Below are 6,996 nucleotides of genomic sequence, written 5' to 3'. Positions count from 1 at the left end.
GTCCCCAGTGCCTGCAAGCGTCCCCAGTGCCTGCAAGCGTCCCCAGTCCCTGCAAGCGTCCCCAGGTTCTTGTAAGTGTCCCCAGTCCCTGCAAGTGTCCCCAGTCCCTGCAAGTGTCCCCAGTCCCTGCAAGTGTCCCCAGTGCCTGCAAGCGTCCCCCGGTTCCTGCAAGCGTCCCCAGTCCCTGCAAGTGTCCCCAGTGCCTGCAAGCATCCCCCAGTCCCTGCAATTGTCCCCAGTCCCTGCAAGTGTCCCCAGTCCCTGCAAGTGTCCCCCGGTTCCTGCAAGTGTCCCCCAGTCCCTTCAAGTGTCCCCCGGTTCCTGCAAGTGTCTCCAGTCCCTGCAAGCGTCCCCAGTCCCTGCAAGTGTCCCCCGGTTCCTGCAAGCGTCCCCCGTTTCCTGCAAGTGTCCCCCAGTCCCTGCATGTGTCACCAGTGCCTGCAAGCATCCCCCGGTTCCTGCAAGCGTCCCCAGTCCCTGCAAGTGTCCCCAGTCCCTGCAAGTGTCCCCCGGTTCCTGCAAGTGTCCCCCGTTTCCTGCAAGTGTCCCCCAGTCCCTGCAAGTGTCCCCAGTGCCTGCAAGCATCCCCCGGTTCCTGCAAGCGTCCCCAGTCCCTGCAAGTGTCCCCAGTCCCTGCAAGCGTCCCCAGTCCCTGCAAGTGTCCCCCGGTTCCTGCACGTGTCCCCCGTTTCCTGCAAGTGTCCCCCAGTCCCTGCAAGTGTCCCCAGTGCCTGCAAGCATCCCCCGGTTCCTGCAAGCGTCCCCAGTCCCTGCAAGTGTCCCCAGTCCCTGCAAGTGTCCCCAGTGCCTGCAAACTTCCCCCAGTCCCTGCAATTGTCCCCAGTTCCTGCAAGTGTCCCCAGTCCCTGCAAGTGTCCCACGGTTCCTGCAAGTGTCCCCCAGTCCCTGCAAGTGTCCCCCAGTCCCTGCAAGTGTCCCCCAGTTCCGGCAAGTGTCCCCAGTCCCTGCAAGTGTCGCCCAATCCCTGCAATTGTCCCCCAGTAGGGTTCCCCCCTAACTGGCATACCTCCCAACGTTCTGAGATGGGAATGAGGGACACTTATTAGCAAAAGTATGTAGGCATAGGACACACCCCCATCACACCCTCCCTACAGGAAAATTGTACAAAAATAGGATTTTTATAATAGCTTAACTGTAAAATCCTTTTCTTTAGAAGTACATCAAGGGACACAAAGCCATAGTAATTACTATGTGGGTTATAGTCCACCTTCAGGTGCAGGACACTGGCACACCCTAAACAGGAAGTTGCCTCCCTATATAACCCTTCCCACTACTGGGAGTATCTCAGTTTTTTAGCAAAGCAATACAAGTGTATACTAGAAAGAGGGGCAGGAACTCTGTGTCCCGTGATGTACTTCAAAAGAAAAGGATTTACAGGTAAGCTGTTATAAAAATCCTATTTTCTTTTCTTTTCTTTAATCGTACATCACGGGACACAGAGCCATAGTTATTACTATGTGGGATGTCCCAGAGCAATGCCAACTGAGGGGAGGGAGACACAACCAAAATAGGGCACCATGAGAACAGAAGATTTATACTGCTGCCTGCAGTACACTGCGCCCAAAGGCGACATCCTCATGTCTTTTTACATCCACCAGGTAGAATCTGGTAAATGTATGGATTAAAGACCAAGTTGTGGCCTTGCAGAATTGAGCCATGGAGGCTTGGTGATGCACTGCCCACGAAGCACTAAGAAGAGCCCTAGAGGAGTGCGTTTTGATTTGAGAGGGTGGAATCTACCTCTTAAACCAAAAGCTTGAACGATTACTTGTCGAATCTTTTTAGAATAGTAGTTTTTAATTCTGCCTGTTCCTTTTTAGGACCTTCAGGCAACACGAACAAAACAGCCGTTTTCCGAATCTGAGAAATCGCCTTTAAGTAGACATTGACTGCTCTCCCCACATCAAGAGAATGTAGTGATTTTTCTTCCAAAGAACAGGGTTCTGGAAAAATGAAGGGGAGCAATATCCTGGTTTAGATAAAAACCTGATACTACCTTTGGTAAAAAGTTAGGATGAGGAGGCAATACTACCTTATCCTTGTGAACAATAAAAATATGGCTCTTTACAAGAAAGAGTAGCCAATACTGATACCCTTCTTGCAGCAGATATGGTTACCAGAAAAAATAGTTTCCTTGTCAAAAAAGGACCAAGGGAATATGTCGTATCGGGACAAAAAAGGCTGTTTTGTAATGCCGACAAAACTAAATTCAGGTCCCAAGGGTTCATGGGTAACTTAACAGGAGATTAAGCCGAGTTACCCCCTGAATAAAGTTATGAACCAAAGAATGTGAAGCAAGTGGTCGTTGAAATAATACCGATAAGGCCGAGACCTGTCCTTAGAAAGCACTCAAGGCCAGCTTTATTTCTCACCCCATCTGCAGAAAAGTCAAGGACTCTACCTTGACTTATTTCCTGGGGTGCAGCTCCTGGTTTCACACCAGGAGACATATGTTTCCCAGACTCCATAATATATAACCATGGAGGCCGGCTCCCTTGCATTAACCAAGGTAGAAAACTACCAAACCTGACAGCCCACGCTTCTTTAAAGTGTGGGTCTCAATAGCCAAACCGTCAAATTTAGCATTTGTAAAGTAGGATGGAATTCCGGACCTTGCGAGAGAAGGTCTGGCCGTGAAGGTAGGGTCCATGAGTCCCCTACTGCCATCTCTACGATCTCTGCATACCAAGATTTCCTGGACCCCGCTGTGGGTCACAAGAATCAATGACTTCCCTTCCTGCTTGATCCTGTGAAGAAGTCGTGAATGCAGGCAGAATAGGAGGGAATGCACAAATCAATGAGAACCGATTCCACGGGAATAGCAAGGCATCTGTTCCACATGCTAGCAGATCCTTTGTACTTGACACAAAGTAGTTGATTTCTTTGTTAAACCTGGACGCAAACAGATCTATGTCTGGGATCCCCCATCCTTGAAATATTGACAGGAAGATATCAGGGTGAAGGAACCATTCTCCCTGGATCAACTGCTGGCAACTCAAGTAGTCCACCTGCCAATTTTCTATTCCTAGAATGAAGACTGCTGATAGGCAAAGTACATTGTTTTCTGCCTAAGATAGGATAAGATTCACCTTTCCCTGGGCCGCACAACTTATTGTGCCCTCTAGGAGATTAATATAGTCCATTGCTATGGCGTAGACGGAATCCTAGCAGGACAATACCTTAAACTGAACGTTCAGGCCCTCAGGACCAGGTGCTCTGCCTGAATTTCTAAAATTCAATGGGCAAGGCCACTTCTGATCTGGGCCACTTCTCTTGGACAGCTGCCTCTTTCAGGACTGTCCCCCAACCTAAACAAAAAAAGGTTGGCATATGTTGTTACTATTTCCCAGGTAACCAAAGGTAGGATTTTCCCCTTTGCAGATTTTTGGATGTTAACCATAAACTAAGGCTTCGGCGCACCCAGCCTACAGCACCTGGTATTTCCAGGTGGTCTTTCTTTTGGGTACTAACCAGGCCCGACCCTGCTTAGCCTCCAATATCAGATGAGATCTGGCACTATCAGGGTGATGTGGCCGTAGGCTTTGGAGTCAGACACATTGGGAATGTAGAGCTTGAACCCATTGTTTCAAGCCGATAGAATACTGTTTTGCAGCAGTCTAGAATGAAACTGAGCATAAGGACGGCCTTGAATGAAGCCACCATCTTTCCCAACAACCTCATGCAAAGTTGAATAGGAGAAATTCATCTTGCTTCGACTACCAAAATCAGTTCCTTTATGGCGCTGATCTTTGCCTGGGGTACGAATACCCTTTTCTGGGTGTACCTATGATCAGATCCAAGTATTTTCTTCATGGTTTTAAAGAAGATTCCTCCTAGGTTGAGAATTCGACCTAGATATTCCATGTAGTCGAATGTGGTGACCATACTTTAGTTTAAGCGGGCTACCAACTGGTCTATCAAGAACAGATCGACTAGGTAAACCATAGTCGTTATACCTTGGGCCCTCAATCTGGCTAGAAGAGGAGCCAGAACATTTGTACTTGAGGTGCAGCAGCTAGATCGGAAAGCAGAGCTACACACAGAAAATGAAGATTTTCCACTTTGAAAATAGATATTACTAGTGAGCGAGGATATAGGCATATGGAGATATGCATCTTTGACGTTGATTGATGCCAGAAGTTCTCCTCCTTGTAGGATGGAGATAATAGATTGGATTTACTTCATGCAAACAAAGAGAGATTATATTCAGGAATTGAATTTTAGATTTTTTGAGGTCCAGAATGTCCATTTGGATTTAACCAAACTCCAACCTCTGCTCTTACATGGGGGCCACCATGAACACTTTTTGCCAAAAGATGGCCCAATGCTTGAGAAAGATTTATTTTTCTCTGGATCATTAGGAACTTATGATCTGAGAAAACGAGGAGACGGAAACTCTTGGAACTCCAGTTTGTACTTTGGAGCTATTGAGGAAGTCCCCCATTCGTCTTGACACTCCTTCTGCCAGATCCCTGAGAACTGCAGAAGAATTCTCCCTATTGAGCAAGTGGGGACACCTCCTCATAAGGAGGCTGCAGTATCTTGTAGGCTTCCTCCCCCAAGACCTCTTTTGTCCCTGGGGTTAACCCTGAGGATTACCCTTTGAACCTGATGGCGGAAGCTGTCGTGACTGCCTGGAGGCTGATGCCCATGGCACAGAAGAAGGAGCTTTGAAATAAAAATACATTTACTCCTTCACTTAAATGGCAAAAGGGGTATCTCTCTCTTTTACTAGAAATTCTTTGGATATATTATCCAAAATATCCCTAGATAGCTGTTTCACCGCAAAAAGGAAGACTAGCCAGGAGCTTCTTGCATGACGCTTAGCGAAGGGCGCAAGGCCTAAAGGATAGAATCTGTCATAGCAACTATTGCAAACATAAAGCTGCCTCCTGGACCTGCTGAGCATGATAACCTTGAACACTTGTTTAATCTGGTCTCTCAACAATTAACCAATTACTGTCAGCGCAGGCTGAGACACTCAACCTGCCAGAGAAAAAAGTGTTTTGTTTTTTTCTAATAGGAATTCCAACCTTTTAACCGTTGGATCCCTAAGTATTTGAATATTGTCTGCCGGACAAGTCAAACTTATTCACAAAGGATATAGTAGCGTTAATTGCTGGTATACCCCACTTAGTGAATTTTCTCTACCATAGGATAAAGTGTGAAACCTTTTTAAAGGAAAATAATGCTTATCTGGGTGATCCTCCAGATACAAAAAACTTTTCCAACAAAGAATGGACAGGAAAAAGTATGCACAGCTTGAGGAGGCTTTAGCAAACCCAAACACTCAGTTAAGGGAACATAAATGTTGAGCAGATCATTCAGCAAGAAATTGTACCATCAATCTTACAAATTGTGAAAGCTTCTCCTGCCCCTAGTTCCTCAGTCTGAGGGTCCTAGGAAAATGGAAGAGAACCTGTCGCATCTTGACCACACTGGGATGCGATTAAAGTCGCTAAACTTTTTTTTTTTTTTTTTAAACCTACCATGGCTGAGGAAAAAGAGAGTAAAATGAACAGGGGCTGCAATGTTGAAAACAGTTGCAAACATTTCATGGCCCCAATGCTCACTCTGACCAGCCACCCCCTCTCAGGGGAGAATGCCATTTGTAGAGTAGGCTTTCCAGAGCTTGAGGGAGACCCTTTTTTGGGGGTGTTTCAACCCCCCCTTCTGAACATAGCCCGATGCACAAAGCAGAGATACTACCAGAAGAAATCGCATCCATTGCTTGAGCAATAGTCAGCCACTGCTGCTGCTATTAATGCTCAGCCTGATGCAATAGTAAATGTCAAAAGGAATGCTTGTGTCACCAAACCGCTTTCATGCCCCTCTACACTCATGTGTCCCTCCGCCAGCTTGCAGTAGTAGTAATGGTGCCTTAAAAAACACATTCCCATGCTGAATGTTGGAGGACGCCAACGCCGCACTAAGCTCCGCCCCTCCGTCACCCTCTTCTCTTTTTTTTTTAGAAAGAAAGAGTTTTCCCACGCGAGCTTGGACCTCTTATCCTACAGGACGGACATGTGAGGGGAAAAAATTGGCGAGGAGAGAGCCTGGAAGCCGCCGAGTAACGTTTTTTTTTCCATTTTTTTCTCCCGACGCTCTTCCTCATGAAGAGGGGGAGAATACAGCACAGGTGGGGGGTGTCTGGAGAAGAGAAAACCCCCCCCAGACTTACCGGAGGTCTGCTGCTGACTGGAAAAAAAAAGAAGCCTGCTGCTCCGGACACAGTGTGATCTCTTAAGGAAGCATGAGAAGGTATGTGCTCCATACAGCCCCCAGCGGTGACACAGACATGACAACATTTACTAATCAAAGGAGACATTTCATAAGAAAATTCAAAAATTTCTTAGAAAACTCCACTTACCTTTCCCGCCGCAGGGTTTTCTGTGGTAAAACCCAACAGACCCAATCTTCACCCTTCATGATGGGTTCTGTTAACAAACCTTCAGTAGCCGGGGATCCCCGGGGAAACCCACAATCCTGGACCTGTAATAGCACCACCGCCAGTAAAACTTTATGGCCTTAATACCAAAAGTACTGGATCCCGGGGTCCAGCTCTCTAAAAAGAAAAGCAAAATGAGGGACTAATGAGGAGGAAAGAGGGACTGAGGGACTTTGTTCAGAATGAGGGACAGTCCCTCAAAATCAGGGATAGTTGGGAGCTATGGGGTTGCCACCTTTTCGTCAAGCCAAACCCGAACACTTTAGTGGCCTGGGACACCTTTGGGTGCCCCAAGAAGAGTAGTAATGCGGTGCGCATAGCGTGCCACATCAAACAGTGGGTGTGGCTAAATAATCTTGCTGACATCATCACCCTGCCCCCCAGTGATGTTGAACCTTCCCCCAGACAGCCGCCCACAGCCCCCGGACAGCAGCAGATGTGCGTGACTATCTTGGTTACTTGGAGAGACACAGCCCAGTCTGAATTATGTGTCCGGGTTTCAGTCTGCCTGAAACCCAGACTGTCCG

General features: G+C 47.4%; 1 pseudogene; it reads right to left on the bottom strand.

Moving 5' to 3' along the window:
• Window positions 1–3,443: 3,443 nt before the first annotated feature.
• LOC141109181 (5S ribosomal RNA) lies at window positions 3,444–3,562 on the bottom strand (annotated as a pseudogene).
• Window positions 3,563–6,996: the final 3,434 nt, after the last annotated feature.

Source organism: Aquarana catesbeiana, linkage group LG09 (assembly GCF_042186555.1).
Source record: "Aquarana catesbeiana isolate 2022-GZ linkage group LG09, ASM4218655v1, whole genome shotgun sequence".
Taxonomy (NCBI): Eukaryota; Metazoa; Chordata; class Amphibia; order Anura; family Ranidae; genus Aquarana; species Aquarana catesbeiana.
Note: the sequence above shows the minus strand (reverse complement) of the source record. Positions and strands in the feature narration are given on the sequence as shown.